This window comes from Ptychodera flava, chromosome 10 (assembly GCF_041260155.1).
Source record: "Ptychodera flava strain L36383 chromosome 10, AS_Pfla_20210202, whole genome shotgun sequence".
Taxonomy (NCBI): domain Eukaryota; kingdom Metazoa; phylum Hemichordata; class Enteropneusta; family Ptychoderidae; genus Ptychodera; species Ptychodera flava.
This window is the reverse complement of record NC_091937.1, coordinates 33,304,777-33,324,059: the sequence shown is the minus strand read 5'-3', so window position 1 is coordinate 33,324,059 and position 19,283 is coordinate 33,304,777. Positions and strand designations below refer to the sequence as shown.

The 19,283-nt window shown below is 38.3% G+C and overlaps 1 protein-coding gene across 9 annotated transcripts in view; it reads right to left on the bottom strand.

Annotated features, from left to right (window-relative positions):
• The window catches only part of LOC139142559 (ankyrin repeat domain-containing protein 6-like), a 47,909-nt gene extending 29,153 nt beyond the window's left edge, over nt 1–18,756 (bottom strand). For 3 of the 9 annotated variants that reach the window (XM_070712530.1, XM_070712533.1, XM_070712534.1), the window contains exon 1: nt 18,023–18,755. The gene's annotated coding sequence lies outside the window, so the exon portion shown is untranslated. Of the gene's footprint in view, nt 1–5,028; nt 5,132–18,022 lie in introns of those variants that run through there. The other 6 variants (XM_070712535.1, XM_070712536.1, XM_070712532.1 and 3 more) reach the window with 5 other exon arrangements.
• Between the last annotated feature and the right edge of the window lie 527 nt (nt 18,757–19,283).

The following is a 19,283-nucleotide window of genomic DNA, read 5'->3' as shown; positions in this document are numbered from 1 at the left end:
GCAAAATCAACAGACTGGTCGGTAAAACATCGAAACTTCACTCAGAAATTCAGAAGCTATTGTATCACTGCAAAACAAAGCAGAATGTCAAACAAGATTCACTGAATGCAGTAATGGTGACTGGAATGACCTGTGGGGTTGCCTTTGAGTGTTCTATTGTCGTCAGATTACAGTCACAAAATCCCATCTATTCCTTGGCTAATATTTCCTGCGGTGAAGTTCCTATACCTTCTGTCACTCTGGCTGAAACGCAGACCGGATATTGTCGGCAAAAACAAACAAAAAAATACCATATTCTTTTTCTTGTATGTTTGACACTTTGGATTCACATTGTTTCATTATATGTCGGTAATCATAAAAATAATTATTTTTTCATATTTCTCTATATCAAATCATAGACAGCAGAGTCTCTGCCGTCTATGATCAAATGTTAAAAATGCACACTTCTATCGGTATCAATGATGATAATTTCATCAATGATGAGAAAAAACCAATGAATGACATGTCAGTTTTAATGTTCCATACACATAAGAAGGGGCAAACCAAATACACAAAATCCTAACTAGGCATTCTGATGGAATGTGTATGTATACCCTAGAGTACATGGGCGCCGTGATGGCAAACTGTGTGTGCCAAGAATGTTGATGAAAAACCTTGTCAGCTTCATGTTTTCCCCTTACACCATGCGGGCAAAAAATCTACCCTGTTGATAGTTCTGGACATGTGGGGTTGACACCTGTGACCTTCCCTACCACAGTGGTCTTATCACAGGGCTTGCAACGGTCAGGCAGGGCTTATCCACTGAGAAACGGGGGTTAATAGGTCACACCATTTAAAATATTTGACTTGAATTTGCTCTGTTTTACCTTAGTGCTCTGCCAAGCAAAGCTATAGGTACTTATATGAAGTACAGTATGATAATAATTAAATATGATATGTCTTTCAAAATCTGTTTTTTAATACAAATGCAAACTCATTTTGTGCAATATTTTGAGGAAAACAGAAATATCAAAGGGACCGTGTTTCCATTTTTGACCAATGACCCAGATACCTGACAATCTACATACAAAACAGATCACTGGAATGGAACCCAACATGTAATTGTATGGCTTCTTTTACATTCTCTCATTGATAATGGTGATAATCTCTAAGAAATGACAGAAAAACAGATCAAGTTTCAACAAGCTGTTTCAGTAGTCCAAAGAGAATATTAAATACTTCCCTGTAACTAGATACTAGATCAATATTTGGCGTGTACGGTTGAGCTCCCTTGCCAAGATGACTTGGATTTCCTGTCTTTTATTTTATGGGTGGTTGTGATCGACCATTTTTGCTGGTAACATATGAATGATTTCAGTGAAAAAGAAATAAAAAGCACCATTTTAATATTTTTTATACAAAATCATTACTGATCATATTGTCAACAAATCTGGTTTTAAATTAGCCTAAAAATCTGGTGAAATTTTGAAATTTTGGAAAAAATGTTGTGTGGCACGGAGAGATTGCGCAGTTAGTTCAGGAGCCACCCCACCAGGTCAAAAGTCTCTCTCCTTGCAGCACGTTTCATCGTTTCATCGCATCTCACGGGATGAAGCAAAAGGGCTTTAGCAAATATTGAAAATAAACAAAACCCGACAAGAAGACAATTCTGGTCTGTAAACACTCGGTTGAGTTATGTCACCCAAGTCAACTTGACAGGGTCAGCCTTGGATGAAAAGGACCACTTGGTGTTAGACAAACAGACGTGCCAGTTTAATCGCAAATCATGTTTGACTGTGGTCTGTAAGCAGCAAACCATACTCTATGGCTACTGAAGATAAACATCAAGCACTGGAGCTCAACTGGAGTTAACGGAAGATTTTCAACAGGTCTCAGATGTCAATGAGGCAGAAAGATTTATTTTAAAATCGTGTCAACACTCCTACATCAGAAATCTTCTCTCATTTCTGTCCTACATTGAGCGCAATTTGTTTCTCATTTAGCAGTAACATAATCACAGGGTTCTGTATTGCAGAGGCACAATGTAATTACAACATAACAAGATGAGATACCTATTGAATTTATGGTACATTGGATATCGTCACCAGCAAATAATTCATCTCTGGGACAAGATTTGATGTGTCTGCTATTGGGCTGATGTAATTGATAACAAATTCCTACGACTACCTGACCCAGAAAAGTACAGGACAGGAACTTTGTGAAGGCAATGGGAAGTCATTAAAAGAGGCATGTGCCTGACAGAACTAAAGAGAAAATAAATTGTTTCTAATGATTTGAAATTCGATGGAAAACTAAATTTTGCAGGTTTGAATTAGATAGGTACACACATAGAACTATAAGTGTACCACATCACGGAATATGACTTCTAAGTGGTGATGTCTATTAAATAAAGAGGTGGTTATTGAGAAAGAATCCTAGAACGTCATAATTTGCCATGCACTATCACTTCCTGTTTGAATTCTGTTTATTTTAAGGAGATTGTTCTCCTCAGATGAAAATGCACCTACAGTAATACTGTATCAATATTTCCCACTAGATTTTGTGTTCGTTCCTGACACAAAATTTACCGCTACTGTATGGACATACATTTAACAGTGTGCTTTCCTGCCAGAATTTTTACCATTTTCTCGCAAAATTAACATTTTCTTGAGACTTTCAGGTTTATTTGAGACCAAAATGGTAAAATGTGTTGTCAACACCATCAACACAGTGGATATATATCAATATCCTGACAGCATAATGAAATGGGTGCGTAAACAACGATGAGCAACACCGCTTTGACAGAAATATTCGTAAACAAGGGTGTTAGGGTCACTGATACTTTACCTAACAATGTGGAATAAATTACCAGTTTGAGATAACAGGGAGATAAATTAGGTCTACGATATCGACAAATACTGACACCTCAGCGCTGCAGCTGTGTATTCTGCCAAGATGTGCTATGAAAACACCATTTACTGATCTTAGTATAAGTACCATTGACGCATCGTTCTGGTGACATCGCATTGAAATACGGCCAATTGAAAACATCTCACCAATCCACAGTTGGTCAATCAGCCAAAATTTCACAATATCTGATTGATCCAGCCTCAATTATACTATCATCGATTTTTGAATTCCACATTTGAAGTAAACTAGGGTAGGGGCTAACACATGGATATACAGCATTTTCAAGAGTCCACTAAAAGTAGCGAGGGGCTTTATACACGAGCATTCAAGGGTTTATATTTTGATGAATGAGGTATATAAAAAATCAAAATCAAATAATACCAGACTTTGATTTTAACATCTTAACTTCCTTTGGTAAACTTAGACAAAACACTTAAAAGATAGTTGTGCCCCCATTTTCACAACATTTCGATTTTCTTACCTGTTTAGTTGTAATTTAGTTTACTGATTTAACCGATACATTTGTGATAGTTCCGCTGATCTGAATTTTAGTCTATTCCGCCACATCCAGAACGAATCTGAATCTTGAACAGATATAAGTGTACAGTGTATCACTTTGGGATTTGCAAATTCAAATAGGCAAAATGGCAGTTGGATTACTAAGCTGGGCGTAGGAGGCGACTACTACGCTGTTTATGGTTGACTAAAAGTCTGCTATCTTTTGTTAACCACCACTGAAGCAGAACTATGTGTGTCCTCATTCAATGCAGACGCTTTTTTGAATTCACACAAAACAAAATGAGAAATACTCAATTCTCCGGCTGACAGGATCAAGCATGTCTCATGATTTGCTGGATGTATTTGATTTGGAAGTCACGATCACTAGCAACATGATAGTCTAGTGGTCCAGACACTGGTGGTCCCACACTTCAGCACAACTAGGCTGCCTCTGTCCAAAGTGGTAAACAGACACGATCATTCTCTGAAACCAAGGACAAAGCTGTGCAATTTGCATTGATATTGTCCACAGGCGCTCCTTAGCTGGGTCGTCTGCTAAGTAGATCGATTTTCGGATCGATTTATCGATCCCGTAGTCGATATGCCCGCCACTGCAACCTAAATACTCACAAGGTGTGCAACACAATCACTCAAAAAAACACACCACCCGATTTGTCTACTGGCCGTGCGCTCACACAAAACATTCAGACTACACTCCCATATACCTAGTTGTATCACAAATTTAACCATCTCCTCGAAAATCACGCCAAAGAGCGTGTTACTCACGTCATCTTGAAGAAATCGGCCGTGTTTTGAGATCAAGCGGGGTGAAATGCAGCCTGCAGAACGATTCTACCATATGATGTAATTTTTTCCACTGCTGATTGGCTAATCAACGGCCAAAACAAAGGTCACTGCAAGACGTCACTTGTGAAGTACAGTTGAACCAATCAGCAGTGGAAAAAATTACGTCATATGGTAGAATCGTTCTGCAGGCTGCATTTCACCCCGCTTAGTCTCAAAACACGGCCGATTTCTTCAAGATGACGTGAGTAACACGCTCTTTGGCGTGATTTTCGAGGAGATGGTTAAATTTGTGATACAACTAGGTATATGGGAGTGTAGTTCTGAATGTTTTGTGTGAGCGCACGGCCAGTAGACAAATCGGGTGGTGTGTTTTTTGAGTGATTGTGTTGCACACCTTGTGAGTATTTAGGTTGCAGTGGCGGGCATATCGACTACGGGATCGATAAATCGATCCGAAAATCGATCTACTTAGCAGACGACCCAGCTAAGGAGCGCCTGTGATATTGTCGCCATCCATCAAATCTAAATAAAAGCTTACAAAAGACTCATCTCTGCCTTTTCCCAGCGTCTCCATTACCTCAGCTGTCAAAATTTGCCAATATGCAAGAAAAGTCAGATTTAGAAAAGGAAGTTTATTGGCTCTATCGGGGTACTATTTCCTTGACAGACTGAGAAAATTGTCCTAGCTAATAGCAAATCATCTATACAGCCAGTGCTGCTAACCATTAAACGCCGAGTAAGCATCCATATTTACTCACACAGCCAGCGTGAAAGTAGATACAAAAATTATCTCCCCATGTGGCCATGTTACTTTCATATTTTTAGATCGCTTACCTGCATAAAATAATGTTCATATCTTCTAACTAGTGGATTAAATGCCTATACCACTCAAGGCTGAGTGTGTCAGTGTTCCGCCAGAAACCCTATGTCCTATGATTAAAGGTTACGCAAGGTCACACAATGAGTGTGTGTGTGTGTGGTTCAAACAGGTCACCTCCAGAGAGCTGTTGTTGTTTTTCAGTCTATTACCTGACTAGTATGGCTGATTGTTTTTACTAATTGACTGTGTAGGCTTTTGTCTTTAGCCATCTGATTAGTTCCACTGCGCTAATTTCACACTACACTGCTGTGTGTAAATATCGCCCATTGAGATACAGCACTTGCTTGCATTGCCTTTGGGGGGAATTTTTTATTTATTTTCACTGATAGAGTGCTACTGGATGATAGCTCAGTGCTGCACAGAGTTGAAAACTACCCTGGCATTGAGCCAGCTTTTCTCTCTCTCAATCCTGTGTGGAGTGGCAGCGATTGGCAAAACTAGGGGCTTATGTTTCTATGCTTGGAATGCTGCCTCTGTGAGCAAACATGGCTAATAAACCCGGGAGTTATATTTGTGTATTGGCATGGCAGAGTGTCATCATTTGATACTGATAGGCGTGAAATTTGATATCAATCGTCTAACATCTTAAGTTTTTGTAGTAATTTGTAGTTTTGTCTGTCTGCAGTTGCTTTGCTCTAGATTTAGAGCAAAAATTGGAATGGATATGTTGACAAAATCACCAATTGTGAGTATCTGGCAATTTGTGTAGAACATAAATTTTACACACGGGAGTTCTGTCTACTGGTCTTTCTAAACTTACATAATCCGTTTGTCAAATGAATCAAGGAGTGTGTTTGTAGACAAACTGATCAATTCCAAGCTGAGTGCTAGCACCGGAATGATAATGACAGCCAAGTACTGCCACAGTTTGGCTAGGAACTTCATCACTGGACTCTCAACACACAGAGGAAAGAAGACATGTTTGCCGGTATAACAAATACCTTCCTCCTTCAAACAATGGCTTTGGTCAGCAGAAGGCAAACGTTGGACCTAGCAGTAGTTTTTGACACATACGTTTCAAAATCACAGATTGTTCCGAACACACAGCTGCAGAGCCTCTCTTTGAATTGCCCTAGCCCAGGTGGTGACAGTAGCCACATCACAGTGGCTTTTGAAACTTCATTTTATTCCAGTGAGGTTTTTTAAGGCTTTCATTCAGTCAGAATAAATTCAAGCAAATTGTTTTTCTGTATGTAGATGTACTACATCTGATTTCATGGCCAATTGCTGATACACTGATAGTGCAGAATTTATTTCAAATTGCAAAAGGCCAATACACATGATGACTGTTTAGTCTAAAGTTGGTGACAACTGGTTTATTTGGTTCAATCGTGTTGGTGTACATCATTAGATCTTGGAGTTTGCAAGATCAGAGAACGACAGCCAGGTCGATACATGTACTATGTAGAAAGCAGACATTGGGTTCATACAGCGTACTAGATAATCAATGGACATACAGACACCAGTGTGGTAGGAGGTTTGAGGAATACAGATACTGCTAACACACCTGTAAGATGCATGAGAGACAATGTAGATCGATATTTACCAGTCTTTTTTTTGCATGGATAGGGATTAAAGTGTAGAATTGTCAGTGTCTGATGTCCACTAGTTACTGTACATGTACTGAGTGCACTCTCCCCCTTGTAATTTTACCACCTGTGAGATCTTCTGAAGGAAACATGAAACACGATACCTGCTTATTGTGTCATTTCTACTGTGAGTACGGTTAAGAGGTGAAACAACATATGTTGTAACAACACACAACTTGCCCCAAGGATGAGCCCTGTGGGCTGACAACCTCCTTCCTCTAACTTCTTTCTTCATTTTTACAAACATTTCCTGAGGTCCCTACCCCAAATGATAGCCCTCCAAGAGGCTGAAGAATTACTGAAAGGCTAGGGCACCACAAATGCCGAGTCCTTACAATATACTGGCTCAAAACGGGGCTATACTCTTGATGAAGCACTTTCTACAAACTAAAAGACTTGCACAAAAACAAGGGGGGGCAGAGACTGAATGAAAGTGCCTGGAGTCAGGCTTACGTTAGAATGCACCTGGAGCCAGGTGTTCTTTGTTGTCACCTGGGGTCATACCTGATTGGTGCATTGTCGTTGGAGTAAAAGGAAGAGAAATTAGCAAATGGCTGCTAGAGAATCTTGCTGAAAATCACAACATGCGTTTGTCAATACAATCTAGATGTAAATGTGGGTCTGGTTCTCAAGTCAGGTCAAGATGTGGCCCTACTCTGTATTGTCCATTACTAATAAATTGGATTCTCCTATTATGGTCGGGGGATGTCTTAAAATCCTCAACACCAGCTGCAGTGTTTGTCAAGTAGAGAACCCAAGTTGAGTGGAACATCAAAAAGAGTTAAGCCCAAAGCAATTCTGAATTAGTTTTTGTCATTCCTCGACTACCATAGTGCCTTTTGTCTTGTTTTGTTTTGTTTTTGTTGTCTAATGAAGAATGACATGTAAGGCTATTGAGAGGCAGTGCAGTGGACTAAGTTTAAGCCAACTCTGCCGTATTGGATATCTACTATCCCCTAGGGGGCACATTCCTGGGGAGCTCATCCGACAGATGTCACTGCTAGATTCAAAAGAGTGAATGCAGCTACTAGCAGACAACACCACAGAACAGGAACAATGGTTTTTGAAGGCGTATCGGTTTACAACTTTTTTTTAAGACACTGGTGTCAATACAGCAAAGTTTTTACAAGCGTAGAAATCTCTATCTTACAGTCCTTCTGAGAGTGACCATAAACAATATCTTTCTATTTTTGTTGGTCTGTCTGTTTTTCTCTGTAAGGTAGAATGGAGGACAGTGGCGGAACGTGCTTCAGGGACAGATGTATTTGGACTCTCCTCAAATTTTTAACAATTCTTTTTCGTCTGCTTTAAGTATAGACTCACTTTGAACCCAGCCAGTAGATTAAATTTTCAACATGTTGTTTTTGTGAACATCTAAAATATGAGTTTTCACAGACGATAACAGACATTTTTAATTTCATTCTTTCAGTAAGTTTCAGGTAATTGTTTCTGCAATTCCAAGTTTTGCACTGTGACCCTGATTTTTATCCTTGATTATGACAGAGAATGGTTATAGTTTCTGTACAGAAAGTTTGAGTACAGTTGAAATTTCCTCTTTTGATGCATGTGCTACCTTTTAGTATATAAGTTGTGAGCACAAATATAATGTCCTCATCACTCAACAAACTGCCACATCTGCTGAAATTGAAGACTGCCTTAATGGGGCAATACATAGGGCCCTCTCTTGGCGCGTCCTTTATTGTGGCCAATTGTACATATTTCGGTAAGAAGCTACGAGCAGAGACAATCTAGCGATAGTCACTCGTGAAGTTGTTCATGCATTCAGTGGCAAGGGTTTGGGGGATCTGCTGAGACCCTTAAATGGCATATTTGTACCTCATCAATTCATTTGAGTAGTCACCGCACAAGTGGTCCCACCAACGAGATTCCTCTTCAAATTTCCAAGTCCTTACAACTGACTTAGGGGTTCATGTACCCCTAAGTTGAAAAAAACCTTTGTTCTTGTATAGACACAGGTGGATATCAAAATCATGTAGTGCATGCATGTATTGGGAGCAAAGACAGACGGATGTGTGCGAACTTGTGTACAAGTAATTTGACAACATACCGTACATGTTGTGTGTATGGTTTCCACGTCATATCTGTAAACCAAACAACTGCTACAAATAGACCCTATACCAGTAGTAGTTGCTAGTCTTTACAAGTACGGCCATTTAAACCTCAGCGACGATATTGAAACATGAGTCTAGATCTAGGTCATCTGTTTGAGCACCTTACTCAGGTATCTATTGTAAGTACATGTATGATCAGCTGTGCACTAGCGGCGATTTCTCAGATTGTTTGAAGCAATTTCCACAGAAATGGCTCCAAGTTTAAAAACATTTTTCTGTACCTGGACAATAAACAAGTCAGTGCCATTATTCACAAATTTTGGGGGAAAGTTTACAACATGGTAATATGAAAGAAAAAACTGCACACACTGGCCATCAAACCATCCCATATCTAAATATGTTTCATTTACCAGTAGCAAAAGTGTGTTAGGGTGCATATGAATTGAACTGAACTGAAATACTGCACTAGCCAGTGTGCAGACACATTGGAATGTTGAGATGCTGTGATTTCCCCCTCAAAACACTTTACGAAGGAATTCAATCGATATCTGAAATTGATAACATGATGTAAGTACATGTACATCAAGGAATTCGCCAGAGTCTAAACCCGGAGACCTCTCTAAGCTCAGGATCCTAACTTTAGTAACGGATCATGCCTAAGCTCGATTTCTCATTGATAAGCTCATTAACGGATGTGTTGGTCCAACACTGAAGATGTCACATCCCTACTATCACTGAGTGATGAAGATAGATACTGTATCTGGGTTTGCCCAAGGCCAATTACAGACAAGCCAACCAGCAGGTACTTCTCAGAATGCCATGCATCTGGTAGCTGCCAGCTATCAAGCTGTATATAATAAATATTTAAGCTTCATAGAAAAAAATTACTGTCTAGATTTCTGAACAGATGAGATCAGTGGAATGCTTTATGTAATTTTAGTATACATCTCATGATCTGATTAGATTGGGTAATGATACAGACAGGGCGTCTAAGTTACCAAATGTAAATGACTTGGCTACTAAATAGAAGTGTATTAAATGTGCAATGTGTATTTACAATAAATGCTATTAACACATACACATAGGAACTGTCATACTTAACAGCAAGGACTGAATCGACGAATTTGGGTCAGAATTGAACACTTCTGTTGACAATCACAGCAGGCTACCATTATGCCTGTATTTCCATGTTGAGATTAAAACTGGCACTGCTGGGTAGTATGTGTATGCGTACACATTAATATTATTGAAAGCCGTGAAAGATTCATGGCAGTTCATTTTTTGATAAAAACAGGATAACATGTAGTACATTGGGTATGCACACAACACTCAGAAACAAAAAAACGCACTTCTACACAACTTGAAAAGTCACAGAAAAGAAAGTTTGAAGAAATTTGAACTTGTAGTAACGAAAGTTCCTTTACCAGAAAAATGCTCCTGAGACTAACATCTGTGCAGATTTTCTAAAATGATTTTTTTTTTTTGGTGGTGGGGGGGGGGGGGGGGGGAGGGAGGGAGGGAATCACTGCAGAAACTGTCTTTTGTCAAGCGGATAACTAACCAACAAAACTAGTTTTCTTAGGCTTGTGTGTATTGTAAAATGACCGCTGGATTCCGATGCACTGAAGCACTGCTTCTCCAGGGCGTCATAATTACAATCTAATTAACATACTGCTACAGCTATGGAAGTTATGAGGAAAGTTGTAACAACTTTGTTGATATGCAAATTATTTTATTCAATAAATGCAACGAGGGGGGAAGGTACGAACTACTTTGAGAAATGCTTGGAAAATCTGTGGTAGTGGACTGGGAATTTTCGGAATTCTATAGTTGTTGCCTATTTAACCTTGTGTGCCGTCTTTATTTGAAACTAAACTAATCACCACATGACATCAGCAATACCACACTATGTAATCTATCGACAAAAGATTGATTTCTTCACATGATATTTATGCAGCCCATGTACCAAAATAATGCGATATGGCACACACATATTAAAATTTTTGAGAATCAACCGCTGAACTCCTAAATTGACTTTAATGCCAAATATATCCTCAATCACCTTCATCTTTTGCTCTGTGTTCATAATATCTTTTTCTCTGTATTTACCAAACATCGACGACTTTCCTGACACATACACGATTGACCATGCTAATCTTTTATCAAGCTTTTCATCAAGGTTTGGTATATGAACAAAGAACTTGACAAACAAATTTGGAGCCAACTACATATACTATATATAGAGCTGGTAAAGTGCTCTTGTGTTGTAGGACAAATAGGCCATCCACTTACCAGGCAAATAATGCACTAGCTTAGGAAGTGTATGAAACACTCCGCGTTTGCATTGTCTTGTAAGAGTATCAAAAGATTTGCCAGCCACACGCTACTCTATCAATCCACCTTCTTCAAGACAAAACACCAAAACAACTTGGTTGCCATGGACGCTACAATCGCATCTTCTTTGATCGCTGATGTTTTTATTTGTTCATGTGTATTTTTCACCTCAGCTCGAAAGGAACGGAGAATGAAATGCTACTGCATGTTGCTGACACGCTCGTCGAGTTTTAAAAACAAATTTATGAATGGATTGTTGGGTCGCTGTGCAAAGTCTCAGTAGCACAGCATGTGTCTCTTACCTGGGTATTGTATTCATGTAGTTTGTTAAAGAGCCCCTTTGAACGTCGATAAGTGTTCTCACAGGGCTAATCACTGAAGCCTCTGACAAGCTCTAAGTTGAAAATAGTTAACTTTGGAACAAAGCGGACACACTTTTTTGGAAATATGCAGTTTTTTTTCATTGTTATCTGCATTGTCTTAGGGCAAAATCTTACTGAACTGCATTGGTCTGGAAACGGGAATTTCTTAGGGGGAAGTATCAAATATGACAATTTGTTTTGTTATCAATTATTAATTAATTAGTGAGATTTATCAGAGATATGTCATATTGTCAATTAGCTGATCTATCAAATGAATTAAAAGAGGAATAAAATGTCTTATGCTAGATTCAAAGCACAATTTTTCAACTGTAATAAAAAAGGCAGATTGGACCTGCATACCAACTATGTCCTGTAACAAAAATACAAATATATCCCTGAGATACACAGTATACAGCTTGTCAACTTGGCCTTTACAAGTGTAATACTATTGACAGGTGAATTCTAGTCTGGACTAGAATTCAAATGTAAACAATAAAAGCACAGTTTAACATGTATGGATGTTGTGTTGGCAAGCTATAGAGTACTGTAGGTGTTTTACAAGAAACTAATTGACATTGAAAACCAAAACAGTGAAATATTAATTAAAGGTTACAGCCACTGATAATATAATTGTGTTCATGTCTGGGTTGCTAGGGTTACACCCCTATACAGAAATATGAGAAAGGATAATAATGATGTATATTTTAAAATTTATTAACAAATAAATTTTTTTTTGTCACTCTATCATAGAGGCCACACAACAGATGTAGAGTACTGCCGCACAGTAGTGTTTACACGGTATAGATAAGAAAATCCAACCAGGTCAGGACATCCACAGGGTGACAAAGGTTAATAATATTTGTTTTTTAATGTGCAGAATCAACAAAAATTCACAGGTTCAGTTGGTTATGTAGTTTTTTTCCCTGCAGGGAATGGAAATCCATTGGCTGTACTTCTCTGTGTCATCCATCCTGTAGGCGTTCTGGGCGTAGGAAGAGATATTGGGGACTGTGGTTTAACTTTATAAGCCGCCAAATCCTGGTAGAAATCACTTCCTTTTCTTTGTTTCGATCCATCGACTGATATTCAATGCGAAAAATACAAAACTGCTGATTCATCTTGGGCAAGAAATACTTCAGAATCACAACGTCAACTTTCAGTTTGTTTTTCTTTTTTCACTAATGAAATCCTTTCCACAGTTGATCGCATGAACAATAATCAGTGATCCACTAGTTGGTCTGCACCTAAGAATTTTCATCAACAAGATTTTTTTCTTTCGTTCTCAGCTAACTTCACAAATAATGGTGGGAGAACGCCCACACTGGGGACGGCATAATAGGGTTCGGTTGCTGCCTATTACTTAAACCCAACCTGCCTTAAAATGCTCATGCTAGGTAAACACTATTCTTTTGTAGGAAGCTCCCAATTTACACAGAGTAACCTCTGATCTAGCAGATAAAGCACAAAGGAGAAATGTTTAAAAACTTTTCAGAAGAGTTTCAAGTTTCTAAAGCTCCCCAACACAATGTCCAAGAAATTACACAGTTGCCATGGGCGTGATACGCACTAACAGAGCATCTACAGTACATGTAGTACCATTGGAAAATATGAAGAAATCAGTGGTAATGTAATTTTAATGATTTTGGAATTTAGGACTGAACGATTAAAACTTGGGAGGGAACAGGTAGAATAATGATGTGCAGATTCTGTTTTGCATTTAAAGAATAAAATTTTCCAGTTTTCCAGAATTTTATAGTTTTTCCAGTTAGGCCTACAAAAATTTGAAAACAATTTTTGTTCATCCCTAATATTGAATAGCTGATGATTTTGAGCATAGCGTTACATACATGTACATGTAGATAGTAACAAAAATGTAGGAACATTTATAGATGTACATGTCTCTATATGCAAACTACCAAGTACATTCCTTTACATGTACCCCAGGTACTTTGTATGCATGTACATGTACTGATGTATGTGTGTGTGTGTACTGTGTTTGAGTACATATATGTACGCGTATACGTGTACATATACATGTATATGAATACTGTACAAGTAGTATGTAAATTTGCATGCATGCACGTATGTATGCATGCACACATATATGTACCGGTATGTATGGTACTGTATGTCTGCTGTATGTATGTATGTACGTACATACGTACATACATACATATGTATATACGTATGTACATATATATGTATGTATACATGTATGTGTGTATGTATGTATGTATGTATGTATGTATGTACGGATGTATGTACGTACGTACGTATGTGTGTACAAATCTATGTCCATGAATATGTATGCAGAGGTATGTTGTGTGATACAGAATAATTAATCGCATTCATGAGAATTTAGTCACTATATGTCTTATAATCTGTGTATTGTTATCATAGACTGATAATTACTGAATTGAAAATGACAAAACAGGTCTTGAAAAGTACATGTACTGTACATGCATGTCCAGACTTGCACAGTATCCTTGAGAAAAATACATCTGTATGGATTTATAATCACTGGGCAAGCAGTAACTGATTTAGACTGTAAACAGTTGTATGTTTATTTTTCAGTTTGTGACAACCACAATCATCAGTAGTACCTATTTGCGGTTTTTGTGGTATCAGTATCTAGTTATCCACAAAGTTCAGGTTTATTATCAATACCGATATCATATACCTGTCCACATCGCCAAACTACAGTTTGACTCATCTCATGATTGTGAAATGGTGACAAGTTAAAGCGATCACACATCATGCACATGAAAGGTGTTCAGGACAGTTGGCTATGGTAACAAAATGAGTCACACCATGGGAATGAAAATTTGAAGCCAGACTGTACATGTAGACAGTGAATGACTTATGTTGATGGAACGCATATCAGAAACTTGTGCTGAACTACATACAGTATAGTGACCATTTTTATGACCAAAAAAAAATTCACATAAAAAAATTGGACAACTGCCGTAAGCAGATCAACAATGTAAACAATCACCCACTACAGTATGAGCCTGTTTCTGTGATTAGTTGTGTCCTTGAGACAAAGTCCCATTAAAAACTACTGTACAGTGTTTGTTTGGAAGACTGTTGACAGTTCCATGTGTCCATTTTGTTTGAATCATTAGAATTGTCGTATTGTATTTATCGTAACCAATTATTTTGGCCTTGTGTACCAAACTTCGTGACACAGGTAAAAAAAGTGATTGCCACTAAAATTACAAAAAGCAACCGTCAACAGTTTGTCTTTTGATTCCAGCAGAAGTTTCACTTCTTCATGTATAAATTCAAATCGAGTCGATATGTAAACAACAAATCTCACAAAATTTCACCGACAGGAACAAGAATGAAATCAAGTACGATGAAAACACTCCATGCGACAAGGAGTAACTGGTGGACAGAAAGTGTCATGGATATCGATCAAGACTAGCTGTAGACACTCATCAAAATTACAATTCAAAAGAAAAGACCGACAGCCATTTCTTATTGCTAATGAGATAACGGGATTCCGTAGACATAACACTTACAAAGGTCCGTTTTTGTTACAATACAAACAAAAGTGCCGACGAGTGTTTTTTTTGTTCCAGTCAATGTGGAATCTTTACGTTTGTTTGTGAATAAAAAAATATATTGCAGCATGTAGTTGGAAAAAACAAATAGTCCAATGTGATGTCCTATTGTTGATTAGACTCGGTGAAATTTGTCATTGATACACCAACAAATTCTTACTTGTCTTTCTTATGAAATTCTTCACTACCAGAATTTGTTAATTGAGCGCCAAAGTCAATTTTTATCACCTTTAAAAAATATATCCCAGTCATTTTTTGAAGATTTTTGCCGAAATTTTGATAAGAAACTGTAGCCGATAGAATTTGATGACTATTTGTTTCAAAATTATCAAAATAATTACAGAAAAAGTCATAAAAATTGGTAAAATATTGCACTAAAATTTTGGTGGAAAAAATTACAGCACTCAAAGGGTTATCTGACACAACTCTAATATGTACTTGTTTTCATAAATATACACAGCAGGATGACATTTTTCTCAATGTTGAAATAACATTTTCTTGAAAGTAGCACCATTTTTGAAAATGAAACGACAAATTTTTTGCAACACTGACAAAAACTTTACTCTCAGGTCAAAGGACGGTCAACCAAGACTGGCAGACAAGTCTAACGTGAAAACAATAGCAAAAACAAATTTGCTCTTTTGTTGTATGAAAGATCACAAGCATTCAGTTATTTACATTCGGCAGGTGCTCTGGCTTACAGAGAAAACGGTACTCTGCAAAAATTAAAGCAGTCCCAAAAATTTCAACCCTGGCAAACTCTATTCCAAGTTACGCACCGATGATACAAATATTCATGAATGGTTGGTATTGTCAGCCTGTGTGATATTGTAGACGGCCTGCTTTTATAGTCCTACAAATCAGTCTCTCCTGTAGCATGGGCAATGACTTACGCATGCCTGACTTAACTTTGTTTTGTAACTTGGAACGTTGGCCACAAAGAAAAGGGATTAGCAGGGAACAGGGATTTGGGGATAACTTTCAACGGCAGGGGGGATTTATAAGAGGTCAAATAGACTTCAGGCAATACCACTATATTCTACACGTACATCAATTTGCATGTGACAGAGCACCGGAAAAAAGTTCACATCTTTTCAAAGATTTTCACATTTCCAATTTGTGTGTTTCTTACATGAATTTCTTCATCTCTGACTCTCTAATGACGGTAAACCGTCATTGTATACCAGTAGTCCCAAAACTGATGACAGAATTGGAGTCAAAGCACTCTACAGAGAATTAATTGGTATACTGTAATGTGAATTAAATCCACCAATTGAATATCTATGACACCAAGAAATGTGTATAATGATCAGTGAAGACAATTACAGGTTGTCATGGAAACACATAATTATGTAACAATCATATGTGGGGGTTTGAACACTGGAGACACAGGTGCACCTATATACCAAACTGTGCCATGAATGGTGTTTGTGGTAATGATAGGAACCTATCTTTGAATTTTTTTTTCACTTGAGTGGAATTTAACACTTTGAGCGCCAAAGTCATATTTTGTCACCTTTAGAAAGTATACTCCAGTCATTTTTTTCAGATTTTTGTCAAAATTTTGATAACAAACTGTAGCCAGTGAAATGTGATGTCCATTTGGTCCAAAATTATCAAAAAAGTAAAGAAAAATTCATAAAAGTTTGTAAAAATGTTGCACTAAAATTTTGGTGGGAAATTATTGTAGCACTCGTAAAGGGTTAAGTATATACAGATGTTGTTAAAAACCGTCAAATCCAGACCTGAATGGAAACGTTTAAAGGCAATAACTTCTGATATTGCAAAGGATAAAGTGATTGTCCATGTGTGCGTCTTTGAAGGACATCTTCGATTTGTTTGAGTGTATTTTTAAGTACAATAGAAAGCATGTAAAGAATGCCACAGCTCATGGCATTGTTACAAACGTCAAAACTGGAATACAGGTACCATGTAAAGGATGTAAAATGGCACTTTATGATAAAAATTTCATTAATTCAGCATTACAATTGTTATTAGAAGTAGAATTATACAAATTTGAATACTGTAAATGCACTACATTGGCTACAAACAATAAAGAAAGAACAGTTATCAAGGTATTTATAATTCGTCCGTTTGTACAACTAAAGGTAATTTGCTGAGGAGAGAAATATTGGACAAAAAGCTATATTCCTGTAACAGCAGTTTCGGAAAAACCATACAAGCTTGTTCAATGTAAATATGGTATGGTACCCACGTACGTATGCACACAATCCCTGTCATCTGATATTGTTTTATCGAAATGTAAAAAGCATTGTGTATTCTCAAGGGTAAAACATTGACAGTACCAATTTGAATGACTGGCTTGTGGTTTTGGCGGTCATAAAATACCGCGCGTACCTGTGAAACTACAGAGATAAGGTCGAGTAGGGTTTCCTGTTCAGTAAAAACACCTAACCCTAAACACATTACGTTCTGTAATTGTTCGCTATTTTTTTAGGTGTAGTGCGGTAAAGTACGTGTAAGTGTATGTTATACTCAGCCCAGTACACAAAGACAAGTGAAAGGTCGGCAGTCGATATTCGCAATAATAAAAACAAAAGGTTTGTCTTTGTCCCCAGGCCCCAAGTCTAAATCTCTAAATCTCCCTCGACGGAAATATTCCATAAATGCGGACGTACAACTTGGTTCGAGCGTGAAATGTTCAGTTCGAGCCCCAATGGTTCAAGCCCTGGGGTAAACAGACATGGCGAGAGGCTTCCCACACATAAAATACCTCGGCACTGTCCCGCCAGGATAGGTAGCTACTGGCGGTATGTCAACGGCAGATGTTTGCTGTCTGCCATTATGGCCGACCGCCAGTGATTAGCACAACAAAATGCGTTACAGTTCGTTCTCTACAAATATAGCCTGCAGCATGAACTTTAGCGACTCCATACAGGCAATACGCAAATTTCACACAGATTGTATACTGGTTATTAGGAGGAAATGAAAATTTGAAGAGCAACAAGTTGTATTCGAAAAAAAATTCGAACAGTTGGCTTTTCTCGAAAAGGTCTCAACTTACCATAGGAGTATAACCATGTGTGTTTCCCTCACCAAATGTTTTGACGTCTTTTTTCAAATTCACGCTCCTATCCGCTGTGATTCCGTATGGTAGTCGAGCGTTTGGACCATAACCGATTTGCTGTTCACTTTCACAAAGACATTAACCTTGAATCGTCTTTTTACCAACGATAAGCGCTTTATATATTTACCGTCAAAGTCCGCCAACAAAACCATGTGAAAAGTTACGCTGTCATCACCTACGTTCCGGGACGGCGGTGTACACGAAAGCCTACATAAACTCCGCGATATTGGTGACAGAATCCAAACGCCGTGGTACAGGAAAAGCGACTAGCAAGGTATACATGTATCCATTGGTCAGATTAATGGCCTAATCTACAAAGTTACAGATAACATGCTTCTTAAATTTCATGTGAAGCGAACGGAGAAAAAAAGACTTGTTGCCTCGAGTTCCACTGCTCCCCGTCAGAACCTTTGTGCGACGTAATTTGAACTGCGCTCACGGCCGGGCTGTCTGTTAGGGAGGCGCGAATTCGTTATCGTCGAATGAAAACAGGGCATACGTAACAGAAAGGACACGCCTTCACGGGATTGAAATGGCCTCACACAATCCAAGCCGTTGACACGATACCCAGCGGGTGACCAAAGACCAGAACATGCATTTCAATGTCACTGTGAAAACAACAGGCCAACGCAACTGCACTTTGTCATATCACAGTGACTTCGGAAGTTGTGTATGCGGGTAGTGGAGTTCGGCAAATCTGACTGAAGTGCACCACCAACGGTGATATTAGTAAAATACGTTTGTTGTGACTATCTAATTTGTACGGGAAAACCGAAAAAAATTACCATTTTCTGTGTGTGTGGTTTTCTCCGTTTTGACAGAGAATATTTCCAACTTTGAATGCATCCCGAAAATTCAACAAGTTCGCTTAATTATAAATTTGGCGGCGGAAAACTTAATTTTAGCTTCCATACGCTAGTTGTGTTTAGCACATTTGAAGTGAGAGAGCGAATTAATCAATTAACACTCCCTCGGAGTCCACGCTCGACAGTCGAGCTATTTACAGATGACAATGTGCAATCGAGACCATGGCTCCATAACGACGCCAACCAGGCAAGTGACGGCGCTAAAGATTCAATTAATTTGCGCATCAAAGTACATTTTATAGATTGACATAGAATTTCTGATAAAACTGTCGTCACCAATGAAGGTGCTTAGCTTGATATGTAGACCAAAGTGGGATTTCTATAATCGGCGG